The sequence below is a fragment of the Haliaeetus albicilla genome, chromosome 10 (assembly GCF_947461875.1).
Source record: "Haliaeetus albicilla chromosome 10, bHalAlb1.1, whole genome shotgun sequence".
Lineage (NCBI taxonomy): Eukaryota > Metazoa > Chordata > Aves > Accipitriformes > Accipitridae > Haliaeetus > Haliaeetus albicilla.
The window spans coordinates 21117785-21145263 of NC_091492.1; the positions used below are offsets into that span (position 1 = coordinate 21117785).

General features: G+C 51.5%; 1 long non-coding RNA gene across 1 annotated transcript in view; it reads right to left on the minus strand.

Annotated features, from left to right (window-relative positions):
• Positions 1–14869: 14869 nt before the first annotated feature.
• Positions 14870–27479, minus strand: part of LOC138687281 (uncharacterized) — a 33999-nt gene continuing 21389 nt past the window's right edge. Inside the window, exons 2-3 of the long non-coding RNA XR_011326551.1 lie at positions 20809–21746; positions 14870–19748 (exon numbers count right to left, since the gene is read on the minus strand). This is a non-coding gene — a long non-coding RNA (uncharacterized lncRNA). The remainder of the gene's footprint in view (positions 19749–20808; positions 21747–27479) is intronic.

A 27479-nucleotide genomic window follows, 5' to 3' on the forward strand; every position in this document is an offset into this window, starting at 1 on the left:
TAATCTGGAGTATTAATCTGCTTTGGATTTTTTTTTTTTTTAATTCATTGCATAGCTGTGCTGTGTTTGTCACCCACCGCCTCTCGTCCGGGACGCCCGCGAGCGGCTGCCATTACACAACTCCTGCTATTTCTGCTGCCTCCGGCTGCTCCCACAGTGTACATCCTGGCCGACTGTACATCCTGATGGGATTTCTTCAATGACTAAATTAACATGCCAGTGGCAAATCCTACTGAGTAATAGCTGGAAGAAGCTGGAGAGCCTGTTCTTACAGCTGGAGGAGACAAGTGATGAGGCCAGCTCGGTCACAGGCAGAGCTGGCTCCTCCTGTGAGATGCTGAAGATGGCAGCATGTACCGGCAAAAGCAAACCAACCGGCAGGAAAGCTCCTCTCTCTGAAAAAAAAAAAAAAAAGTCATGAGTTTATAGGTTTTTCTTGCTATAGGTCAGGAGCAAAAATAAATAAAACCCAAAGCTCGCAAACTCCGGTCTTATATACCCTGAGAAAAGTCATGCATGTGCATGGATACACACTCGTGGGGAAGAGCAGGGTTTGATGCAGCTCATTTATGCCCACACAAGCCATGTGCGGAGCTTGTGTTGATGTTCATCTTCCTACCCTGATGAGGATATACTTTGGATATACTTTTTGCTTGGAGTATTTTGTTCAGCCAACTTCCAGAGGCTTTGCTCTGGACCACGCCATCGTGGCTCCCGGTCAACCCAGCGGCTCCCTCCCTTGCACAAACCTCGTGGGCAGAGACTTGGGGTGATGAGAGTCTCCCTGAAAGGAAGACCCAGGGAAAGCACCCTACATCCCAGCTGGCAGACAGACAGCCGCAGAGCCAACGCTGACGGGGAGCTGCTGCTGGCACACTGGCTGCGGCTCGGGGGATGAAGGGGTGAGTGAGGGTATCAAGAAGAAATGCTTCTGCCCCATAAAGCAATCAGGGAGGCAATTAGACACATAACGAGTAGCATTTGTGTCGCACCTGCCAGGCCGAGGGAAAATGGGCATGCTGCAAAATTGATGGAGAATATGGTTTGGGCTTGGAATTGTCTTTTTTTTTTTTTTTCCATGGCATTAAGTTCAAATCCAGAAGATTTGTTTTTTTAAGATGGGAAGTGCTTCATTTTGGAAATAACTGGTTTCAGTTCTGAGCTGTTAAAAGGCATGTTTGGAGTTTTAAAGGGCAAAAAAAATAGAAATTAAGACATCCTGGAGAGTAGAAATGAAGAAAACAAAAAATAGTCACTTCAGAGACTTATTTCTAAAAGAATAATGCACCAGAGCTGACACATTCATTTTTCTTTCTGTTGTTCCCAGAACAAAGTGCTTTCCCCATTGATAAAGTCCTCCAGGACTCAGGAATAGGAACCACTCAGCACCCCAATGGAAGCAGCAGCAAAGCTGTATAGAAGCCCAGAGTATGAAGAAAATCAAATGAACTTCACTAAAAGTGTGTGAGGGAGGCAGCACGTCCCACTGGGATGTGGCTGGGCACCTGCCCAAATCCCAGCTCCTCCAAGGGCTGCAAAATCCCTGAGTATCCCAACTGCGGCAGCCCTGGGGCTCCTGGGACTCAGGGGACCTTGCAACCACCACAAATGCAGCAAGGAGTGACGACACTTGCAGAACTTGAACCCCGAGAGATTAAACACCAGCCAACGAAACCTTCCCCTAAAATCCAGGTATAATCCAAAGAGCAAGGATTCGGGGAAGGAATCAAACGTGTGCAAAAGCCATCTCTAACCAGTGAAACGGCAGTTTCAAGGCAATCCTAAATGTCTGGGCTTCACGGGGTCATTAAAAATGTTTAGCCTGACTTTCTCCAGGAGCCGGGACTGGGCAGCCAGGAAGGCTGTCCCCTGCCTTTGCACGCATGGCAAGTGCCAGAGGCCAACGCGCACGGTGGCTTTGGTGCTTAACGGTGACTCGGTGGCAGTAGCACACCGGGCTGCTGCAGCGGCTCGGCGTTTTTCCCTAAGGGAAGCCTATTTGCAATCCACAGCGCTGATTTAGTGTGAGCTGTCACAGGCAATGATGCTTCCTCGGGCCTGGGGATGCAAAATCATGACGGACCATGAGGATGCAAAATCTGGATTCTGTAAAACCAGGGCTCCGCGGTAGGGAGAGCCATCGCCTAACGAGAGCTGATGGACAAAATGGCTCTTAATTACCAAAAGTACCATTACAGCTGATTACCACCTTCCCCCCACTCCTGGGGTGGTGCGCAGGGGATGGCCACGGCCAAGGCTGGGGAAGGTGGGTCCTACCTGCGCCTCTGCCTTCACTTACCTTAGCAAAAATAAAGATTGTTTTCCTATTTTTTTTTGTATATCCATCTGCTTGTAAATTTTTTTGGGAGGGGGGAGGAGTTTTGCCCGGGAAGGCACCACTCCTTCGCCGGCTGCACAGCCCCAGCATGGCTTCCCAGGCCACCGCCTGCTGCAGAAGTCCCCGGTACTTGGCAGGGGGGACCGAAAGCAGATCTAAGGCAGCTTCACGCTCACCCCAAAATCATCTGGTTCATCTGGCAAAGGCAAAGGAGCTGCCAGGCCTGGTCCTTCATCAAGAAATGCTCCTTCCCCCCCCTCCCAGGGCAGATATTGGGTATTTATTTGGTGCTATAACCGCCCTCAGCGATTGTGCGGCACACAATGATGGAGAAAGAGAGGAAGCTGGGCTGAAGAAACTGGAAGCAAATCAGTGGTTCCCTGCAAAGGGACGAGGCTGCAGCGGGAAGGAGAGGGCACGACAGGAACGCCCCAGGGAGACCAGAGCATCCCCCGCAGCCCCGGGCTGCTCAGCACCCGCAGGCTCATGGCAAAGAGGGAAAAGAAGGAAAGCAAAGCACCGCAGCTGGTAATTTCCCTGACATTGGGTGGCAGAGGATGAAGCCATCCTCCTAATTAATTGCAATTGTTTTTGGACAAAGCAGGAGGGAGGGAGAGCAGCCTCTGCTCACTGTAGTGGGAAGCAAGAGCCTCTGGATGGGAGTTTGGGTGCTGAAGGAGCTGCAGCTGTGGCTCAGGCTCAGGTGCCACTGGACCCGGGGGAAGGGGCTGGAGCCGGAGGCAAGGAGTGAGAGACGGGAAGGAGCCGGCCGGCACCTCTCACCCTGGCCGGACGCCGGTGGCCGGGGATGCCCCGCGCATTGTTCCCCGGATCCGGCCGGGGCCGCAGGATATCCTGGAGAAGCTGCCGGACCCCGCGGCTGCAGGGGGTGAGGAGGGGGGGCTGGATTGGGCCCTCCTCCATCCTCCACCAAGGACGCTCGGCTTTACTTCATCTTCTCTCCAAGAAAATTCGTGTGTAGATGATGCCGAGGTTGCGAGGACATCTAGCAATTCGGAGCGAAGCAGGAAAACTGGCTTAGTTTGCTCCCACCTGTTGAAAAGTTAAACGCAAGGGATTATAGTGACCTATAATGTTATGTGGGTGTTGGGTGAAGGGGTTGGGTGGAAAAAACGCAGCCAGCAAGTGGCCAGCTGGAGGGAGGGGAAGTTTCCCAAGGTCTGATAAGCCCTGGAGACGCGGCAGTCCCACTCTATCTGCCCCACCGATAAACTGGGGCCAGCCGGCGCCTGCTGCACCCCGGCAAGGTCACACACGCCCGCCAGCACCGGCAGCCCCCGAATCCCCGGAAGGTCTTCTGCAGCACCCATGGGTGCCCAGCAGTGCCATCGGCCCTCGGGCTGGAGGCGGACCCAGCCTCGCGGCGTGTCGCCTTGGCTTCTTGCCATTCTCCCAGTATCAGGCTGCTAAAAATAATCCGGAGGCAGCAAAGAGAAGGCAACGAGTACCCGAGCCTTCACAGCTTTGCTTCACGGAGCTTTTTCATTTTGGCAGATGGAGCTGGATGGGCTGACGTGGCTGCGCTCTCATCCCAAGGGGCCCTGGGAGCCGGGGGGGGATCTGCTTTTCCCCATCCACCCCCCAGTTAGGGCTAGAAAAGCTCCACCGAGGTGCCAGACCCAGTTTGGTTTCCTCCCATCTGCTTTCCTGGCAATGGGAGACTGCTCAAAGCGATGGCGCTGATCCTGCCACCGACTCCCCCGATGGCCTTGGTCACATCCCTGCACCCCACTGCCCCCTGCAAGCCCGAGGACCCCTTGGCTCACGCCAGCAGGCAGGGACCCCTGCAAATGCTGCCCTTGCCGCCTGCACGGTTTCCTTTGGGGCTTTTTTTTGTGTGTTTTTTGGCTTTTTATCAGGGTTCAGGCAGCAGGAGGGAGGGGGAGGATTGCGACCCCACGCTCACGCCTTCGTGCAAGCACCCGCAATCTGGGTGCACAGCTCGCGCCTGCCCACGCACCGGTGAGCTCCCCACCAGCTCCTGCTCCAGGAGGTGTCACAGCTCCACTGAAACTCCGGGATAATATTCCTTGGGTTTTTCTCTAATAGTGGCTGATTGAAACTGCTGAGAGGTCTCAAATATTCAAAAAGTTCCAGAGAGCACCAGAAATAGGTATTTTTATCCTATCTGGGTGATCACTCAGCTGCTCATGTATTGTATTTGCAGCCCAAATATATGCACCGGGGAGCTGATGAGAGAGCAGCAACCAGAACAGGTTTCTCCTGACCCCAAGCCAAGAAAACCATCAGGAAAGGAGTTTCTTTTGGGGGAAATGGAGATACAAAAAATTCAGCTAGGCTTGGTATGAGAAAAGGGCAACTGCACCAGGCAAAATGTCTCATTTTGGAGCCCAAATTACTTCTTTAAATTGCTCTGGGGAAATGTCAGTACAGAAAAAGTGTAAAATCCTTCTGAGACAACTGGTGTGAAAGAGTCTGACTTGGGGAAAAAAAATGGGTTTGTTTTTTTCCTTCCTGAAAAATGTGAGGAACAAAACAGGAATTCATGAAATGTTCTACTTGACATGACTCTGCCTATTTCAGTGTGAGAAAAAAAAGAAAACCCACAATGCTGTGACTCAAAAATGCTGCCCGGTGCCGGCAGCAGCTCCCGCACCGCTTGCTGCCAGCATGCCTGGCTCCACGCCGCTCCGAGCATCGTCAGTGGCCATCAGTCAGGCCAGCAGCTCCTGCATGGGTTGTCTGTCCGGCTGCTCGCCCGGCTCAACATCACCTGGCGACGTGGCATCAGCCACCGGCTCCCGCCGGCGGTAATGGGGATAATACCCAGCTTTTAAGGGATGAAGCGCGTTGGGCAAGGGAGCCGGTCCCGGCTGCCGGAGCGATTCCTCGTCAGCATCTGTCAGGGAAGATTAATGCCTAAGTAGGTTGTGGGCAGGCTTCCAGCAGCATTTTTAATAATCAGATGCCGTGCACTGTTCGAGCAACCCGCAGAAATGAAGTTGCCTCGTTACGAAAAAGAAATAAATATGTTGACATGAAGTAGCTCATTTTCTGGGGATGTTAAAGCTGGTGACAATCCCAATTCACACCTGGGGGCCTGACACCCCCCCAAACCCTCTCCTGGCTGCAGCATCACCCGTGCCGGCCCCGGGGCCTGCGGCTGGCCCGGCCGGCCAAGGAGGGTTGTGCAACCAGCACAGCTCCCGCAAAAAATGTAAATAAGGCCCTGAGCTGGTGCTTGCAAGGTCTTGCAGATAAAAAAAGGGCAAATTCCTGCCTCCCAGGGAAGGGGCCCAGCTGGGTTTGGGTTTCGGGGCCAGGAACCCGGGGGTCATGCCTCAGGGCATGGCCATGGCTGCGGTGGCATCACCGGGGGAAGCATCACCCTGCACCTCATCGGCAATGCCACCGATCCCCAGTGTTTGGGATACAGTGGAAAATGGCTCTTTTCCATCTGCTGGCACTCAGCGCCAAACCGCTGCCTGAGGCTGCCATAAAATCCAGGTTGTTTTGGAGTTTCCACTTCATTTTTCTCTACCTGCAGAGAAAAATTACAGATATATTAACATGCAGTCCTCTTGCACCAGATCATCAATCCTAATCCCGTGGGATGCTGTACTGCTGGTGGAGAGAGCCGGGGAGCAGAGGGCAGGACCTTGTACACCTAGCCAGCCCTGCCTGGCCCATGGGGGCCAAAGGGGCTCGGGCACATCCTGAAGCTTCATCAGGGCTGGCAACCCCGATCATCCTCATCCTCATCCTCCCAGAGGCTCGCTTGGAGCCAGCCCAGCATTAAATGGGAGCTTAACTGCCTGGAGAGGCTGGGCAGGATATTAATAGACCCAAGGCGGAGCGTGCCACTTACGGGTCCCAAAATAGGCTGCGGAGGTGAGGGGATGCCCGAATGGGGGCTGCCCTTGCCAGACAGCTCCCCAAAAGGGCAGCGAGGGCAGGGGCCGGCACCGCTGGAGCCGGGATGTGCCGGGAGCAGCCACAGGCACGGGGCAGCATTGGGCCCCGTCCCCGTCCCTGTTGCAGGGCAGCGGCAGCCAGCAAGCGCCGGCGTTTCGCTGCCGCAGTGAAAACGCATTTCTCCTCCCCGGCATTACACAAAGGCTCCTGTGGGCAACCCAGGCTGACCCCGTAAGAAGATTACTGGGCTATTAGTGGATTGGGACCGTGAGGAGGATGTTTGGAGAAATTTGCTCTCCCTCCCCTCGGGAAGGGCCGCTCGCGGTCCCCAGTGGGTGCCCTCCCACACGCGGAGCCGTGGGTGATGCCGAGGCTGCGCTCCCCATCCCTGTCCCCCATCCCTCTCAGCCAAAGGCCACCGGCAGAGATGAGGACAACCACGGGGTGAAGATGCCCGGTCAGGCTGCAGCCGGCACTTGGAGCCCTGGATGGGCTCACGGAGATGATTTGCCGGGGTCAGGATCTGCATCGGGCAAGCCCAAGCCCCCCCCCACCTGCAACCCGGCCAGCACCAGCCACCGACCGTGGGACACGGCCAGCTCACCCGGGAAAGCTCCTTCCCCCGGAGCTGTAGGGATCCCAAAGTCTTACATTTATTTAACCTGAAAACGTAGCAGGGTGGAAAGAAATCTGAGAGCTGTATCGACAGCAAAATCCCATTATTGGCCATGAAATATGCACGCGCTGTAACTGCGTGTGAAGGGCACAGGTGGCCGCCCCGGCGGCCTCTGCCACCGGCCCCGGCCGGGCATCCTCACCCCTGCTGAGGGCAGGCAGACGGGCAGCGCAGGCAGCTCAGCAGATCCCCATTTTACGTGCCAGGGTGCAAACCGAATCTCTCCTCGTGCTCCTGGGAAGCAGCCCCCCACCGGCATGCCGTGCTGCAGCGCTTATCAGGCTGGCAAGAAGCAGAGTGTGCCTAAATATACCCCATAGTATTTATAATTCAAGGAACAAGTTGAAGCCGCACCGCCTCTGCGCTTGCCATGTGCAATGCCCTTCGCATTTCTTCCCTCGTGCCGCTCTCATCCAGCCCCTTAAATCAACATGGGGGATTATATTTCGGGTCATTTGGGGATATTTTCCCACCAGCTCCAGGGGGGAAATTCCAGGTTAATTCCTTTTCACTCGGTGCTGCTCCCGCTGCCGGTTCCCATCGCTTTCTGCTGCTCTCAGGAGGCAAAAGTGGGGCTGCAAAGCTGAAAAACCTGGTGAAAATTGCTCGCTGGTGGAAAGCCCTCAGGAAGGATGGGGATGCCCCAAAGCAGGCCTTAATTATGGCTCCAGTTAATTGTTGGTTGTTGTCAGAGCCAGAGCGGGCTCTGCGGGAGCGAGACCTTGGCCGTGAGACGGCAGAAATGGCATACCCCCTCGTGCAGCTGGCTGCTGCCCCAAAACCGGGGTGCTGCAGGGTTTGCAAGGTGCTGCCCGGCCGTGCTTCTTGCCAAGAGACGGTGCTGCCTGTTCTGCCGGCACCGCGGAGCTGCCTGCGAGGGGATGCCGGGGCCTGAGGAGCAATCCTGCACACTGCTGCTCAGCAGCAGCTCCGGAGCACCCCACCCACGGGTGCAAAGTGAAATGCCTGGCTCCAGCCTACCGGGGCATTCGCGGCCAGATTCAGCTGCCCACACCTCCGCTGAAACACATCCCGTGGGATCTTGTGCTGGGATGTTGTGGAAATGGTTGGGTTTTGCAACCCGGGGGGCAGGAGGCTCCTGCCTGGGGTGAGGGTGCAGGTACGGCCCCGCAGGCTCCACCAGGCTGCGTTACACAGCTGCTTCGCTGATATTATTTATCACCCCTCTTCTCACTAATCTGTACTCTGGCACCAGGCTCAGGCGCATCTCCATCCCTCTTCCCAGCCGCCCTGGTGAGACTCTGTGCTGCCAAAACACCCTTTGGGGTAAAATGGATCCAGCCCCACACCCAAAGAGTGGAAGTTTCACCCCAAAAGCTGCTCCATCAGCTCAGTGCATCCCGGGAAGCTGCTCCGCACTCGCAGTCACGTTTTAAATCGACACCCAGCTAATTACCTCCAGCAATAAGGAAACCCTGTGTTTGTAGTGAGTGTCTGCTTTAAAATGATGTTTTACACAACATAAAAGGATTATTTTATAATTAGCTGTCTTCTAAACCCTGGCCTATTGAAATTATGATATTAAAACATACACCGTTCTCTGCTTTTTAAAAATCATCTGGAAGTTGATTAGTTTTGCATTACTAAAGAGCAACCCATTGAAATATTTAATCACCATGAGACCTTTTTCATATAAATGTTAACATTTCAATTTTTTTTAAATTCTTTTTTTTTCCCCCCAGTAATTACTCTAGCTTTGCTTACACCAAAAAAAAAATCGTTGAAGTAATTTTCCTGCAAGGAAGGGATCAAAATAGTCCTGTGATTAACACCTGGAGCATCCTTCAGCATTTGCTGCCTGGCGCAGCTCCAGGTGGGAGTTAGTGCTGCCGCTGCAAGCCCAGCTACCACCCTTAGGACCATTGTAACGGCGTGCGATGGCCCTGGGGGGGGATTTTCCTTTCCCAAGGGGTTGATCCTGGCTCCGGGGGGAGTAGGTGGGAACAGGGCGGGTGAGATCAGGTGATCTGCCCCAGGGGATGTATGGTTTTATACAGGATGACAAGAGATTTTAAGACAGACGGGGCTGAACTGCAAACTCTGACACCAGGATGTGCAGAGCCTGGATGCTGGAGCATCACCTGTGGACACACAAAATGGCGTGGGGATGCGGGGCCACATGGGCAGGGACACCCCTGCTTGCAAAAAGGGACGGTGGGAGCTTCTGGTATGCTAAATCCAAAAGGAGAAGCTTTTGCGGGGCTTATTGCCTTTAAAACCACAGAGAAATGCACATGGGCTGAACCGTCATCGCGTGTGCTCGGGGCAGGTGGGTGCCAAAGCGTGCCGCTCCTTGCGGGGACGGGTGCAGGGGACGAAGGGCCAGACAGCCTCATCCCTTCGGGTCTCAAATGCAAAGAAAAGGAGCAAAGGCTGAGCCGGGAGGCCCAGGAGTCGCTGGAAGGAGCAGGATCTGTCCTGTGGCTGGGCTCTGCCCCCGGCACGAGGAGCAGCAGTCTCCGCTCAGCTTGCCTGGCCATGTCTGCACCCGCACGGGGAATAAACCATCTGGATTTAGACACACTTGAAATTCAGCTCCTGCTCCATGCCAGTCATCGGAAATGATGCATTTGCTGTGAAATGAAGCCAAGACAGTAGTATAGAAAGCTTTTTTTCAATATGCCTTAAATAGCCCGAACGTTTATTCTATAGGCAATGAAATTCTTACACGTTTCGGTCAAATAATGAGGATAATGTTTCTGGCTTAAGGAAAACACTCCTAACATCAGCGAAGGGGAAATGCACATTTCAATTTATAATTTTAAGTTACAAATTTGCATGCAAATGTATATTTAGAAATTTGAAAGAGCAAAATCATACATTTTGGGCAGGCTCTTACTTGCAAAAGATATTTCCAGCATGGATATGGCTTTGTATTAAATTCCATTATGTTGCTTAGAAAAAATATAAAAGCTATAGAAAAGTGAAGGAGCTCCGGGAAACACAGCCGGCCTTTTCCCTAAAGCATGTCCTCTTGTGCAGCTGCACCGGTAGGACCTGGGAGCATTCAGTCCCCGCCAGAAAAACAGTCCCAAATTGACATTTGTGGATTGTTTTTTGCAGCCTGCGCATGTTGCATTTGCCCCCAGATTTGGAGGTTTTTTTACCTTTCAGACAATTTAGGGGACAGAGTGGTGCTGGTGAATGCAGTGGGGTTGGGGAGTCCCAAAACCTCTTGGCAGAAACTGGGGGGAGATGGGTCCATCTCTTGAAACAAAGCCTGAAACCACCATTTCCAGCAAAGAGCCACCCTAACCAGTAACAATACATATTTCTGCCCCACCACTGCAAGAAAAACTCTCCTCCAAGCAGTGGCACACTTTAAAATAACTTTAAATATTGCTTTAAAATTCTTCCCCTCCTTGTTTAAGTCCATAATTGTTTCTACTTGCAGTAATCTTCTCTGCTTCTCTCCTGCTGTGCACATGGAAAATCACCCATTAGTTGTGGAGAGCTCGGTGCTCCATTAGCCATCATCATTTTGCCTACATTTTGACTTGACATCAGCACCCAGCACCCAGCACCCACAGGGCTGGGGAGGGCACTGGCATGTGTTTCCCCACGGTTACGCACTCTCACAAATGCCATTTGTTTTGAAAAACAGGCGGTTTGGGTTGCAAAAGGAAGGCTGTGTCTCTTGGCACCCATCGCATTGAGGTTTGTCTCCAAGCCCTGCCATGGACATGTCGGTGCTGGCTGCCTGCCCGGGTTCCCCCTCGCACCAGGGACGGTGCGTTTCTGTGGCTCAGAGCACAACGCATGAAGGATCCCCCCAAAAGCAAAAAAAAAAATCAGGAATTGGAAGCAGCAGTGTTGCTAGGGAACAAGACGTGAGTGCTCAACTCCTTTTTTCCCTAAAGGAGTCCAAGAGAAATCCCTGAATTTCAGGTCATGTGGAAAGAGGCGCTTGGCTGGTGGCTCCTGAGCCTCCGTGCTGGCTCCTCTAGGACATCGGTATCGGACAGAGCCAAAGGCTGCTCCTGTGCTCAGGATGCAATGATGCTGTGATCCCCTACAGCCACCCGGCACATGGAGAGGGCAGCGATAGAGGTGGATAGGGCAGTGATGGAGGATGGGAAGGTCAACGATGGAGGATGGAGAAGGAGATGATGGAGAATGGGAAGGACAATGATGAAGGATGGAGAGGGCAGTGATGAAGGATGGGAAGGACAATGATGGAGCACCTAATCAGAGGGAGTGGAGCTGAGTCAGGAACAACCAAGGGCTGTGGTTGTGGCCACTCACTTGACCCAGAAGAAAATTCATTAAGTTTTAATGCAGTCTGGCACCAATGGACATTATTTATGAGCTTCCAGCATTCCTGTATCAGAAGGCTTGAAAAAGGTATAAAATATGAACGACGCTAATGAGAAACACAGGGCTAAGGGCCCTCCAGGCCACCGGGGAGGGATGCGCTACCATTGCCCGACTGGCGACCGCCCGTGTTTCACCCACACGTCCCTGGGCTGCTGCTGGGGCCGGGACCACCATGTGTCCCCACTGCGGCCACCCCGGCTGCAAACTCAGTCGGTCTGCAGAGCACAGACCCCCTGTCCTCCGCAGAGTGTTCTTCCTCATGCCCTTCATCGTGGAGCTCGAACCTGAATCCTGGTGTGTGGCCACATGTGATTTCAGAGCACCGAAATTACTCTTACCCACGTTGTCTTCCAGCTTGGGAGCTGACTGGCTTCTGTTACTAAACATAACTCTGACTTTTCCTACTTTTTTTTCTGAAGATATTCCAAATATTTTCCAAAGCAAAGCCCCAGAGGATGCTATTTTCATCTCCCCAGTGGGCTGAGGATCTGGCTTGTTTTCCAGTCACCAAAATAGCCATGATTTTACATGGATTTGTCATTTCTTCTCAGGTTGCTTCCCATCGGAACCCCTGAGCAGCCAGGGAAAGGAGGCTCCCTGGTGCTGCCCTGTGCCTGGGCTAACACATCTCAGACATGATGGAGTTGCTGGTGCACTGCTTTTTTCCCTATTCCCTGCAAAGATTTTGATTTTCTAAAACTTCCCATTTCTTTAGCACTGACAATTGCAGAGCTGACTGTCTCATCCTTTTGAGGGATGTCCAACTGAAGGGAGTTTAAAACACACAGCCAAGATAACAGGATTGTTGCTGGCACTGCAAAATGCCACCTGGATGTCTCTCCATGTGAAGTCAGCTGAGGGATTGCAGAATTTCCCAGATTAAGCCATTTTAAAGAATTCGACAGCACAGGGGATGCTGGCAACAGTCAGTGCTGAGATTCAGCTCACCATCACCCAGGGTTGCCAGCAAAGGCTAAAATTCTGGGTGCTCTGGTTTAATTCAGAGCAAAGACATTTATTCACAGTCCCCATGGGGTTATTGGGTCTGGAGAAGGCACTGGAGGCTTCAGCTCCAGGAGATGGGTGGTGGGCGGAGAAAGAGTATGGATGTGCGTGCTGGAGGCTGAGCAGGTTGATTTTGGAAGAAGAGCCCTGCTAAAGCAGAGCAGACCTCACCTCGCACTGTCAGGGATATGAAGGATGCTATTTGCTATGAAACTGGAGGGACAGCACACTGAGTCCGGCTCCTGGCTGCTGCACTAAACATGAGCGGAGAAATCCCCACGAGCAGCCCACCAGCTGCTGCTCATCCTTCAGCAGCTCTTAACAATTTAAGGGCCAAATTCAAACCCTGTAAACTGGAGGGTTTTAATGGGTGGACTGGCATAGGCTGCTGCTAATTGGAAGCTGAATCCCTCTGCCCTGAGAGCTCTCAAGCAGAATCATGGGCTATACCCAGCCACTGTCTTTTATATTTCTGTGGCATTCAAGGCTCAACTTATTTGCCCACAGTAAAAGCCATTTTGTTCGAGAGGTGCCTTATCACAGCTGAACCCCATCGGGTGGATGCTCAGAAGGGAATCTGACATCTGGCTAAGACCCAAGGACTTTAAAGAAGATTTTCATCTAAACCGCTACATAATCCTATGATAACATAACCTGAACTTGTTCCCTGAGTCACCCTTTTGCTGCCAAACCAACCCAAACTTCAGTAATGATCTGTAAGCCCCCTACACCAGCTCAGTGCTGGGAAAACAAGGGGATGTTTGTACATAGCCAGAGCTGCAATTCTTAATCCCGCCTGGTTGGGGGAAGAGTGCAAAGGACTGCCTTTTCTTGGGAAAATATAAACCAGTTCCTTCTTCCTTTGACATTCCTTTTCTAAATTAGAAGTCGGACAAGTTCAGCCACTGGGGAGGACAATGCTGGAGACGACCCCATGTCCTGGTCCCAGCTGGAGACCTGACACACTTGGCATCATCCAGCCCTTTCCACCCACCTTCAGCCCACCATGGTCTTCCTCTCAACTGGACCTGAGCTTTCCCACATCGCAGCCTCTGCCCCAGAGTTCCTGGTCCACGGGCAGCCTTTGGCATCGGCAGGGTGAAGGACCCAGATCCCTCTTAGCTACACTAATTCTCCCTCTCCTTCTGCCACAGCCACCTCGCTTAACGTCTCCAGCCTTTCTTCAGTGCTGGTGCCCCGTCAGACCCTGCGTCCCTCCCCATGCCAGGCACCTGCCTGCCCAGACACTGGCTTAGCCCTGCCAAGGGATTAGGATTACACACACTGTCAGGCAAAAACATGCCCAGGGAAGAAAGCACTTAGTGTTGTATTATTTTTTTCCTAAGTAGGTGAATATCCGTGGTGAGTGAAATATGACTATCCATCTTCAGGGTCAGGATGGGATTTGGTGCTGTAAATCTCTCTCCAGGCCAGCTCACTCCATGAGGTTTAACCTGGGGTGACCCAGGCTGGAGCATGAGATCCGTCTCAGGTGTGGATGAGGCTGGTTGGCACATCCATCCCATCTAGTTCATCCATCCCAAAAAGCAAAGGGACTGAAGGGAAGGGAAGGGAAAAACCTGCTGTGAAACCCAGCTGCTGAACATCAACAACACAGTGGGTCAGCACCTGTCCCAGGAGTGGTCTGGGCTATTGTGGAGGGAAATTCATGGGAATGTTTCTTATCAGATCAATAGGAAGGTCAGTAGCCACTTCAAGTGCCATTTTATTCATGGCATATTTAAATGTACTGATTTTTCAGCATGCCAAGGGGAAAACCAACAAAGCAGCTATGTAGAATAAATAATATAATAAAACAATAAATGCGCTGATGTAGGTGAAGACCAGGGAACAGCAAGGATGTGGCTCTGGACCATCTCAGATGCTACAGCCATAATCCATCCTGAGCTTACCAGGCATAAAAAAACAACTGAGCACACAAATAATGACCTGTGCAAAATGTTGGGGCACTTAAACTTTGCACTAGCATTTTCCCAGGTGGAAATGTTCAAGTCTGGGGCAGGGGAAGCTGTGAAAGGCACCCAAAGGCTCACAAGCACAGAGGATGGGTGGGGAGCATGTAGGGGAGGGCACAGGGGATCTTTTAAGGTCCCAAGTGGTGGGATTAGTGCGGGGCACACTGATTTTGCTGCCGGGGCTGGAGGAGAGGGGCACAATCTGAGCAATGATGTCTCTTGGCAGCAGCCCAGGCAGAGGCCAGGGGATGATGGAGCCAGAGGTGCCACTATCTGCTGCTCACGTTCACAGCGTGGTTTGAGGCAGGGAGAAGCAACACATCACTAGTCAAAATTTCTTGGAAACTCTTCCTTCATTTCATTTCTGTGGCTGTGCATTGGCATCCTAGCTTTAACGCTAGTTAATTTTTCTATTTGCTTGCTGATCTTGTGGTATTTCTTCTTCGGGGCTTTTTTTTTTTTTTTTTCCCCCTGTCCTTTTAAGCTTGACTGCAAAACCACAAAAGCTAAAGACATTCAGAAAAGAAGATGAATAAGGTAAGATCATCTTACAAATCACTGGACTCCAGGAGCAAAGCTTAAGGGAGAAAAAACACCATCCCCAATCTCATGAGGATCACAATTCCCACCACCAAGAGACTGGCATCCATGGGGACCCTGTCGCAGGCTCTCTACAGGGGTAGCAGGAACCCAACTATGGTCTAGCATTATGCATGAGTCTTCCCTAGAACCAGCATAAAGAAATAACTACCTAAATCCCAGCAGAGGTGGTGATGGGGAGACGTCTTTTCATGTCATAAAAATGCTCTTCAAATAATTGCTTTTCTTCATTTGCTGACGTTTAATGATGCAAAGCCAGAATAAAAATTCATTTCAGGGTGAGCCAATGTGACACTGGGTTTTCAGTTTTTCCACTGAAGTAAAAAAGAAAATAATCCCCATAGGTGGAGTGAAACAATTCATTCCACACTCAGGACTTTCTGTTTGGTTTTAATATTTAATTGAGGAGAGGTAATTTCGTGACCAAAGGTCAGTTCAAGGCCAACATTTGCAGCGTTTTGCTTAGAAAACAGCGGAACAAAAGGCTTTGACGTTTTGGGAAGGCGCGTTGCTGGTTTTCCTGTAGCTCTGTGCTAAAGTATTGGTGGGAGAGCCCTCCCACGCTGGGGTCTGCCTCCTCCTGCTCCTCCTAACAGCAGGAGCGGCTGGGCCAGCCTTGCCTGGAACCGGCTGGCACATTAGCCCTCTGCGGAAGCAATTTTATGCCATATTAAGCCCTCCTGCCCCAAAATGCAGCTTTGATCCCAGAGACCAGTTGAGGGTATCTGAGCCTTGCAGCAATGTCCATGCAGAGACATCACTCCAAACCACAGGAAAATAGAAACCTTAACCCTTATTTTCAATGTAGTCCCCAAAATACCTTCCTCAGTGACTCCTTGTATTTAAGTTTCACAGGCTGATGATGTGACAGACATCTCCACTTACATCGTGGTGGCTATTCCTAGCAGCATCCTGCTGTCCAGCCACTGCCCCTTGCCCCCACATGCTGGGATATATGGTGCCCCTTCCCCGGTTGAGAACAGACCACGATGCTCTATGGCACTTCTTTTGGACCTATTCTTGTTTAAACCCAAGAGTTTCCAAGCTTGGCAGGGTTTTCCTTCTGGACTAAGCTCTCAAACCGAGTGTGCCCAGCAAGGGACGAGTCCCAAGCCAGACTAGTCTTCATAATCATAGCAGAGGGCAGTGTCTGAGGGCAGTGTCCCCGTCGGGGACAGGGTTGGTGACAAGCACGTCGAAGGGCCGTTGGGATGCTCTAGCGACGGGCTGGCCACCAGCCACACACAGCCCCCAGCCCTTCAGGGGTGTCCAGCTGCCTCTCACCGTGTCTGTCCTCCCACCACCGGACACAGTCTCCTTTCCATCATATATCCAGTTGCCTGAAGTACCCGCTCACCGGAAGAAAGACAACATTTTAGAGGCAATTAATATCCAGGGAATATATATCTCTGCTTCCTATGCTTGTACATTTGTAATCTGAGTCTCCCCACTCACTTCTTTCCCTTCTCTGCAATGCCCTCTGGGGAGAGCCGAGCCGCAGGGGGATGCGGGGGGTGCCTGCCCCCTCCCCAGCCCAGCACCATGGCTCGGACCCTATGGACCCTCCTGGGTCCGTCCTTGTTGGGGAAGGGCAGACCCCAAAATCTGCCAAAGGCCATGGGCAGCATCCCAAGGAGAGCTGGCTTTCTCCTCCCCGCAGTTCGGTTTTCCCTGGGGAGCCGTGCCCTTGCCTTAAATCTGAAAGGCATTGCAAGGGCTGAATCGGGATTAGCTGAGAAACCCAAAAAAGGTCAGGAGATTATGTTTCCATTTAATTAGCCACGCGGCTCTGCTTTACCTCCAAAGACAAACCACACAACCAATGCTGAGGAGATGCCTGAGCCCCATGTGTCACTCACACTCATTTGAGCTAAGTGCATCTCCCACAGCCCATTTCATTGCTCCTTGTCTACTCTGAGCAGGATGACAAATTTGAGTAGGGGGCTCATCAGAGGTCGCCAGCATTGCAGCCTGGGCTGTACGTGGTCTTGAGTGATTTTCCATCCTGAACTCAAAGAAACCTACCAGGAGCTAGGACATGCAGAGCCAGCCGTCACCTGCATTCATCTACATCAATGTTATTTTCCTCAAAACCCTCTCCTGTCCAGTTGTCAGATGCCTAAGCCTGTGGTCACAGCTGATGGAAATCTGGGCACCAAAACTAATGCCCACAAGCACTAGCATGATGGGAGTTATGCCAGCAAAGGCTGAGAGATGGCTGAAACCCCCCTAGCATCCTCAGGTGGAGGGCGGGAGGAATGAAGAAGTTCTGGAGTTGGGGAAAAGATCCCATCCCACCCAGAAAATACTTTAAAAAAATTCCGTTGCATATGACAGCTACATCATGGCCGTTTTTCACAGGACAAGCAAAGCCCCTTCCAGCCTAGCTAACAGCCTTGCAACTAGGGCACTCAGCTGGGATAGAGGGAAACAGTGTTGAGGAGGATGAAGATGAGCCCCGTTCTCCAGCTGAGGCTCTCGGCAGACAAATGCATTGCCAAGCTGGTTCTGGTCCCTGGTCCTAGCACGGGACTGGAGGAGACCCCGGGAAAGGCAGCACCACCAAGCCAAGCGCACGGGCATGGGCACGGCCACAGCTTCACCATCCCTGCACACCCCGGCTGGCCCAGCGGTGTGTGACACCAGCGTTCCCAGCCCTCACCTGCTGGAAGTGCTGCCTCTGCACTGACATGTAATTTAACACGAGCACAGAGCACCTACTCCGTATTACGACCTTGAAGAGCATCCTTGTTAGGTGCTCTCCTTCCTTGCGGACGCTGGCGGGTGTCGGAGCGGGTACCGCTCCCTGCAGGCAGGTTTTCCACTGGGAACCAGCAGTCCTAGGGAATGGGAGGATCAAGCCCGAGGACACAGAGAGAGGGGGATGTACAGCACAGGGGGGCAGGTGGAGCCCAGGTTTCTAAGGAAGGGTGGGCGAAGCAGTGAGGTCCTTGGGCTGGGTGTCATGATGCCTGCGGTCCTCCTCCTGGCACTTCACTTTCTGGTTTTAGGACATGATGCACCTGTTTGTAGTGCAACTGGGTGCTGCACTCTGGCTGTGCAGGATGGTCATAGGCTCAGCTCAGCTAACTCCCAGTGCCTAAAAGTTGGATTTCTACCCCCAAGCCCCATGGTCCCTTGTAAAGCATGTAGCCAGAAGAGAGACCCAGGCAGCACAAGGTACAGCAGCCACCTTAGCACACCTCTGTGTTCAGATGCACTGATTCACACTGCTTTCCTCCTGGGATGATAAAAAAAGCCCAGAGTGACTGATCCCGTCTGTGGCCATCGACTTCCAGCTGCCCAGCATGGGGGGACATGACCCTGTGGGCCAAATCCTGCCTCCCTCCCTCCTCCACCAACCCAAGCTGCCTTCTATGAGAGCAGTTCAGCTGTGAAGCTTTGCAGCAGAAATGAGGCAGGAGAAATCCCCTCCACCCTTTTTATGCTGCATCTCCCGCACTGCGTTGGCACGGGCAGCTCAAAGCCTTTGGGCTTGGGACATTGCATCTCCAAGAGGTGGATGTCTTGCCTGCACCAGGGCCGATGGAGATATCTAGGACATGGCTCTCGCTACCTGCCTCCGGACAGGATGAATCACCTCCTGGAGATGCTGTGCTCTCTCTGTTGGCCATGGAGAGAAAATTGCAGTGCAATTTAATGAAATATTAAAATCTGAGCAGCCCTTAGAGGAAGGAAAAACAGAGACACCCTGAAAAACCCATGAAGCAGCCTGACTTCTCCTCCTTGATAGCCCGGGGAGCCTGTCCGGGCCCTGCTCCAATCTCAGCCAGGGCCTGAGCATCCCAGGGACGTGTCAGGGCTTCCCTCTGCATTCCCGGGGTGCCCCTGTCACCTCTCCAAAACTCCATGGGACACCCCTGCAATTCCCCAGCACACCCCAAGTGGGGAATAAATCACAGCAACCTCCCCCTCCTTCCAGGGCAGCACCCCCAAGGGGCAGCACAGCACACAGCAGCACCCTCAAAGACAACACGGGGCACGTGCTCCAGGGTGGCTCACCCCAAAGCAAGTCCACATGTTCCCTCTGCCCTACGGTCCCCCCTCTGCCACCGAAGTGGGGACTAGAGGCCATGCAGTGGTCCATGCTGCCTCACTGGCAGCACATCTTTTGCTGGGTTTCCATGGAAACCAGCATCACGCACATGCCAGCCAGGCCGGGCGGCTCCCACCCCCGGCAGATGCCCCATGTCAGACCCTGCATCTCCGTGAGCACCTTCCCCTCCTACCCTGGCTCTGGCATCGGTCCAAGCCCCTCACTCCTTGTGGTGTTTTCTGGCCAGTGGGAGCAGTGAAGAGCAGTGGGTGAGGCAGCAAACCCATCTGCTTGGTAATTCAGAGGGTCCTGCGGGCACACAGGACATGCCCATTGGCATGCCTTGCTCTCTGCGCCGTGCGCTTGCAGGTGGCACATGAAAATGTCTGGCTCGTGGCCTGGGGTGGTGCAAGAGGTGCATTCCCAACGGAGGAATAAGACCCGCACATGAGGCTTTTTCTTATGGTAACTTGCTGCCCCTGGGTCTCAAACAGATTTCTGGCAAATAATCACAGCCCTGCTATCCTCGCCCCTACGCTTCTCTCTCCTACATACATTTCCTTGCAGCTCAGCTCCCTGCTTCTTCTCCCAGGCTGTTATTTAACGGCGTCACACCGGCGTCTTGGCTGTGTAAGGAGGGATGCACGCTCCGAGCAGCTCGGAGAAGATGCTGTGCCGGCTCTCCTCAGTTCAGCAGTGCAGAAGGGATTGAATTGCTCTATGGAGCCGGGCTGGTGAAGGAGCAGGAGCTCGTTCTCACTGTGCCAGGCTGGCAGGCAGCATGCAGAGCTCTTCTTACTGCTTTCCAACTTCTCTCCTCTGCAATCTGGAAGTCCTGTAGTTCCCCATCACTATTAAAACCTTTATGAAACAGAAATTCTGACAATTGTGCAGTTTATCAAACTAATTGCTCTCCCCCACGTTTCCAGACACATCACTCTGGTCACTCTCCTCCACATCTTCCCCACTAATGAATCACAAATACTTCTGCAAATGCAGGTGAAGCATCTGCAACCTCTCCTGGGCTACAACACCTGCCAGAAAAAAATACCACTGAAAAGTGAATTCTTGCCCTTGGCTCCCACTAGCAGCGATGCAAACCCCACTTGCAGTTAGCAGGAGGTGCTTATCCAGTTCCCACCCCCGGAGCGAGAAGAAGACAAGTGCTCTGCCGGTAAATACAGCCCCAGGAAAAGGAGGAAAGAGAAAAACAGCCCCCAGTCAACGGCCACACGGAGCTGCAGTGATCCCTGGCACTGATCTATGGCAGTGTTAGCAGCCATATCAATGCCGATGAGGATTTTTAAACCCTTTTACAAATCCTGTGAGTATCCCCTGGGTAAGAGTTTTCTCTAAGGAAAACATCCGAATTCAAGAAAGGGCATGAAAAAGAAGGTCTTAACACTTTCAAAAAGGAGATACTGTTTCCAGCTATGTCCAGCTGTGGGGCTGGTTTCATCTTGAATTGAAATCATGACAGCGATGCAGAAAAGTGGTACTCTTAGGTGATGTATGAACACATTTACTCGTAATAAAAGGCAGGTCGTTTTTATTTGGTTTGCCAGTTTCTTGACCGGTGAAGGAATTTGGAGACAACCTCTACTCCTGAAACGCAACATTTCGTACCCATGTGTTCCCACATCACATCCAGACTGATGACCAGCACCACCTCAAACTTGCTGGGGTCAGCAGGACTCACCCTGTTTGGGCACGGCTGCTCCATAAATCCCCAGCACCCCACTATTTAAGCAGGTACTTATCCCTAGACATGCGGCTAATACTATTGACTGGAACAAAACATGGGCATGTCTTCTTGTTAAGCACACAGCCAAGTGCTTGCTTCCTCCCACAGGATCTTGAAAATGTTCTGTTTACTAAGCAAAAGTAGATTTTTACTTTTTTAATGCAGTCTTGAACTTACAAGCTCTTGAAATCCAGAGTTTTTGTGTTGCTTCACTGCTGTCTTTGCTTTCTGGTTGCACACTATACAGTAAGGATGCCACGTCCTTGTCCCCACAAGCACTGAACCTTGTATTTATCTCCCAAAAATCGCTACGCAATGCAAATTACTCCATGTCCAAGAGCGCCAGCCGGCCAGAGCACATTTTCAATGCACAGGGCAGAGGATTGGGAACAGCCTCTATCACTCGCAACTGCTCTGTGCCAAGTGGGAATAAAAGTTTCATACCGAATTAGAAACACGGCTCCCATTCCTGCACGCAGATTTGTGTTCTGTGAATACAGCCAAAAAGAATGAAAAAAAAAAAGAAACTTGGCATGCACTCATTCACTTTGAATGAATTTGCTTTGACCGACCGCACGAGGTTTCCACATTTGCGGCTTCGCCAAAAAAAATGCTCCGTGCACAGTCAGCAAGGCAAAGTCCTGGGGGGCAGCGGGGAAGCCCCAGTGCCACGGGGAAAATGCAGCCTCTGGAAAAAAAGTGTGTACCATGATATTCTGGTGCATGCAAAATGCTTGCCGATGCTCAGCTGGCCGTGGCACTGGGGATCGTGCTGCACACCCGTATTTTCTGGTGTTCCTCACTTCTCCATCATGAGTCCATCTGTATCCGTTGGCTCTCCTGTTTTATACAGGGACTGCGGACTCCGTTTCTGAAGCAACAGAATGCCAATCTGTAATCAATGCTCCGGAAATCCAATGCTCTGGGATCTTATCTGAATGCACTGATTGCAGTATACTCCTGAGTGATTCCTCTATTTGAACAGCGCTAGTCAAAACACTTCACATCTTGAATTTCATTGGGTGGATATCGTTAATGAACTTACTTCTGCATTTTCTGTAGTTCAAAAATTGTCGGCTGAAGGGTGAAGGGAATCATAACATCTTCCCTGCAACCTGCAGAGAGAGAAAAGGGAAGAGCTCTGTCACATAAATGATTCATTATCCAGCCTTCTCCCAGTCTAGGGGCTTGTGTTAGTGTCTTAAGAAGCTGTCTCCACACATGGCTTCTCTAATTGCATGGCAAGAGCAATCGGTGATGCCCTGCCAGGGTGAGCAACGTCTTGGGGCTGGCACTGCACAGGCAAGGTGTCCCCTGCTGCTGGGGACACCCTCAGTGCCACCTGTTTTTGGGGGAGCAGCACCTCTCCTTAACCTTAAGTAAAAATCCCTGCTTCCACAAGACACCCTGAAAGCCAGAAACCCCAATCTCATGCCAAGTTAAAGGGACAGGAAAGAGAAACAAATAAGCATTATACATCTCTGCAGGGCAAAATATATATATATACACACACACACAGAGACATATATTGACACCAGCAAGATGCCAAAGTCTACTGATGGGCTGCTGCATGCCTGTTCCTGAAAGAGTAATTACCCCATCAAGTTTCCAGCTCTTGATGATGCAGAGGATAAACAGAAGTTTCCTGTTCAGGACTTCATAAACACCCTGAGCAGATAAACGCTCATAAGCAAGGGGCTTGGGACGGGGATGCAACAGGCAGCAATCCTCTTTTATGAGAAATGAGATTGGAAAAATGGTAATCTCCTAAATGGGCATGGCTGGTGGGCTGATAAACAGAGCTCCTGGTTATTACGGTGATGAGCTCAATAGAAAAAGTGTAATCCCAGCCCAACTGTTCAGGAGATCGCTGTGCAGCCTCTTCCTCCCTCTCCCAAATCATCACATTAGGCTGATAGGAGAAAATAAATGAGATCTCTGTGCCAGGTTGTGTAATGTCATTGAACAGAAGCATCGAGCTTTGCACTTTCATCTGGGGACATCGGTGACTTCCTACCCTGGATCAGGGAAAAGAGCCTCAATCTCCCTGCGTGCAACTCCTGTCCTCTGGTTCCCTCCTTTCACTGAGCATCTCTGATGGGTCTGGCTCCATCTTCTCCACCGAGCAGCAGTGACCATAGGTCTCTTTCCTGGACCCTTTTTCTGGGGTCCTTTTCCAGCCAGGAGCTGAGTGCCAGGGCTACCTGGCCACCCAGGGCAGGCTGGTGGGCGCTCGTACCTTCCCAGCAGCAGCATCACTGCTGGGCAAGCCTCGCCGAGAGGCCCGGCACCCATGCCTACTGCTGTGTGTAGAGGGAGAGGCATCAGGGGAAGCCCAAAACACAGCTCGAGGATGTAAATCTGCAGCTTATGGGGTTTCTTCACAGCCCCCTCAGTAGGACCGCAGAGGAAGGCTTTGCATCCCAGAGCATACGGAAACCCTCTCCCGACTGCCAAAACTGCAGGCTGGGGCCAAATTAAAGACAAAGGACAAAATGCCATTTGACGTATTTTTCTTTAGTCTTAAAATACTGGGGTGGGGGGAAAGGCCACGGAAAAAGCTGTAGGCAGCATGACAATTAGTGACAGGATAATGACTACCCAGCAGCACCGAAAAGCTGTATGAACATCACAGATCCACAGTGCCAGCCACACCAAAGGAATATAAACAGTACCAAACTAAATCAGCCAACCAGCAAATCAAAGCACAGGGACGAGCTCCTTGTTTCTGGGAACATACCCACAGTCTTTCCTCCAACCCTTTGCAAACAAAGAGCTTTCTGCAGTTTGCTTGGAAGGTCATAAGGTTTGGGCTAATGCAAGTGGAGTCAGAGGGATGGCAAGCGAAGGGCAAACGCAGGCAGTTTGGGGAAGTCAGTTTTTAAGGTGATAGTTTTTAACAAATAGTTTTGAACGCAGAGAATAACAAAGAGACCTCAAGCATTCGTGGCATTTTTTTAATGTATTTTGCATGAAATGGAAAACTAAAACAAGTGGTATATACAGTAACAATAAACAGCGCGAGAATACAACAAAAAGAGGATTATAATTTCAAATTGGCATGCCCTGCATACGCAGCGCTTCAAGTGCTAGGGAGCAGCTCTGCCCTTATTTCTGTTGTCTGCAAGGCCGGGTATAAAAGATGTCAAACTGCAGATAAAACTGCGTGTGCTGGGATAACGATAGGGTAAAAAGATGAAAAGGAGGTTTCGTATAGCTAAACGCATGATTCACATTCAAGTATTAGGGTCTAAAAATAATCCCGAAAATCATGTTTGGAAAAAAAAAATTGCTTTTTTTCCCTCCTTTTCCCCACTTGAACAACTCCCAACTCCGGAGTGGGTTGTGGGATGGACATGGGTATTTAGGTTCATGATTTACAGCCAAGCAGCAGGAAGACGGGATGGTGTTGAGGTCCCCTGTGCTAGAACTGGGTCTGGCTGAGCTGGGGCTACCAGCCAGGAGAGACTGCATGATGCAGGCTGTCATCTGCTCGGGAGGTAATCAAAGACACGGGAAGGTGAAGGAGTGGGCATGATTCACCCTGGACTTCAGAAAAGCTTTTGATGCCTCAGCACATGAAAGCGTTGCTACAGGGGTAGTAAAATAGGATTGGAAAAGAGCGATTCTTGGAAAGATAAAAAAGCTGAAAACAGGAGTGAGGATATCAAAGGCTTCAGGGATCGCATACGCTTCTGCATGCCAGTGAAACATCGCTGCCACAAGTCCTGCGGGCTGCGGGGCTGTGCAGTCTCCTTTGGAAATCAGCAGGCACAGTGGCAATGAAGTCAGCAGTGTGCATTTGTAACTATGGGAAAACCTCAACAGGGCTCTGACCCCAGAAACTCAGCATCTGAGGGCTTTAAGGACCTTGTGCACTGCCCCAAAAGCCCCAGTATCCATTTTTCTCCCCTCTCCTCTTTTCCCCGGTAATATCCAGCCCTCCTCCCTCTGCCTTTAGCAGAGTACCCCGAGGGGGAGTGGGAGATGTCCCTTGCTGGGGGTCAGGGACAGGGAGTGATCTCCACGGAGCCTTATTCCCCAAAGGAGTGCAAGACGTCTTATTAAGAAAGATCAAGAAGTTTCAACCCACCAGTCTGATAGAACTCAAACATTGTTTGGCTGGTCTGGGAAGGGGTGGGTTCAGAGAAAAAAATATCTCATTCTCCATGCACTTAATTGGTTGAGAAAAAGAAAATTCCACATCCCACCCCCCCACCCCCCCCCAGCAGGCAGACCCATTTCTACAAACATTTTGAGCCCGCCACAAGCTCAACGCAATACCCAACACCAGTTTGGGCAGAGCCCATGCAAGCAGCTGCCAGCAGATGGCCACTGCCATCTGGAAGAGCAGCCACTGGGAAAAGCAGCCACAGCTCCTAAAATAAACCTCCTCCATCCCGCCCCACCCCGAGGCTTGGAAGAAGTCCCAAGGGCTCTTGGTTTGCTCTCCCCCATCCCTGCTCTTCCTCGCTTTGGGTGCGTCGGAGGACGCGGGGAGGAGATGCTCCCTGTTGCTCTAAGAGCCAGCCAAGGCTTCTCGCCCAGGGCAGGGAGAGAAGAGGGTGCTCTGCCGCTCTGCGCTGCTCCCCTCCTGCTCCTTCAAAGCTTTTAAAAAACACCTAGTATGAGAAATCGTATATTTCAAGGGCACTTCATGCAAAAAACCCCAACCTTAAGCCCTTGAAAGCCTGCTCAGTACATGGGGTTGTGTTGGAGGCTTTTACACAAATGCTGAATCCTTTTCTCCTGTTTTTGTGGGGATGAAATGCTGCGAGGACAGTTGGGGAGCCCGAGATGGGTCTACGTCTGCACCAGCCTGCACACAGGGTTGTTGTATCACTGTTCTGCCAAATCAGATGTGGGAATCATCTCCTCTGCCACTGAAATACAACCTGTTCTGAGGAAAAAAAACTCATTTTAGCATATTCTTATTTCAGAGGGATTCTGGATTAAGCCCTGGCTGTGCTCAGTGCTGTACAAAAATTAAAGTAAGAAGGTGAGCTTACCTCTTGCAATTGAAATATGAGACAGGAACTGGGGGGAGGATGCAGACAGGGGCAGCACAGGACCAGACCTCCTAATTTAGGACAAGAAATAGAGTTTTTGCTCCAGCTGGGATCTGGCAGACGGCAAGCCAGGGCTCAAATCCCCTTATATCCCCTTTTGTCATGCAGGACCTCGCAGTGTCAGGGGCTGTACAAAACCCAAAACAAGCAACAGCCCTTCCTCCACAGGGCATACCAATAATGACACCCAGTGCTTCCTTCCCGAGGGAGCTGGGAAGCTTCATTAATTGAGAATTTCAAGGATCTTTGAAATCAGCAGCTGAAAGATGTTCCAGAAATACAGAGCAGTTTTATTTTTAGAATGGATGTACAGTAAAATCTCTCCCCTCATTTTCTGAAAAGGGCTTTCTCCCAGTCTGGAAAGGCCAGCTGGGCTATCTGAGCAAAACTGCAATGCAGTGTGACCAGAGGGAAGTGAAAAAGAGAAAACACAGAAAAATAAACCCAAGGCAAGACGGACAGAGGTTTTATATTTTTTATTAAGAAGGATGATACTGAAAAGCTGAAAAATACCGCCAGAGTACCATAAACCATGAGAAAATCTGGATTATCGGAGCATTTTCTGCCAGGTGAGCAACAGCAGGAGGAGCCGAACCTCCCCGCACCACATGCACTGGTATCACTGCGGCAGGTACAGCAACGGTGAGCTACTGCCAAGCAATTTGCCAGCCCTGCGGGGAGCCCAGGCACTTGCTGGGAAATTAGGAGGGCTTTGCTGAAGATGGGTCTTGAAATGAGCCAAGGAATCTGGTCAGACTAGGCATCTTCTGGGGATAAGACCAGCCTCCAGGCACAGCTGGAGCAGGAGGGATGCAGCTCTGCCCTGGACGGAGGGTTTAGCCCAAGCCTTGCCCTGCTCCAGTCATCACCCCGTCCTCCACAAGGCCATGTGTTTCCCTGAAGAGCTCTGCTACCTCCAAAAGCCTCTAGAAATGAATCCTTAGCCCAATAATCTACTTCTGCTCATCACTTCCATTGACCTTTTACATTCTCTTTTCAGGGTATAATTTAGCTCTGGATTATTCAGAGGGCTGAAAGGAAGCAACACAAAGCAAAAAAAAAAAATGGGCTGAACAGAGCGCAGATGAGATCTGTTTGGCCTTGAGAAAGGTACAATTCCTGTTACAGATGGGATTGAATGACTGTTTGGACATATTTGAAAGGGGCTAAAGCTATTTTCTGCAAACCTGAGGTTGAGCAAAACTTAGGTGCCAAATGATGAGCCAGACTGAGTTCTACAGAAAACCTCTACCACCTGGACACAGCTGGGTTTCATCCATCATTCATTCAGCACTTTTCAAGCCATTTGTGTTTGTCTCTCCTTCTCCATAAGACACAAAAGCCATTGAAGAACACCTTCCCCAAACACCCATTTCTACATCATCAGAGCCTAAAAATAGGGACCTATCAAAGTGAGACGCTTCAGTCAGGGCATCCAAGCACGTTTTGCCCACATGTTGCCACAACTTAGCCGGTCACCTGGGGATTAGTTTCAGAAGGTGGAGGTGGATTTTGGGTGCCCAATGGATCTAAGAACAGGTAGAAGGGAGAGCAGGGAGGGAGCACCTCTCCCCTCCTCTGCAGCCTTACTGTTCCTCGTAAATGGCTGCCATGGCAGGATGGAGAGAGATGTGTGCCAAAAACGGGGCTAAACCCTTCATCCCACAGCTGGGGGATCCCGCTCCCTCGCCAGTGCGGGACCGAGCAGGAAGGAAGCGTGGCTGAACAATGAGCTGCAGGAAGCGGCAGTGGCCGCCCCTGACCAAAAGCAAGGGCCTG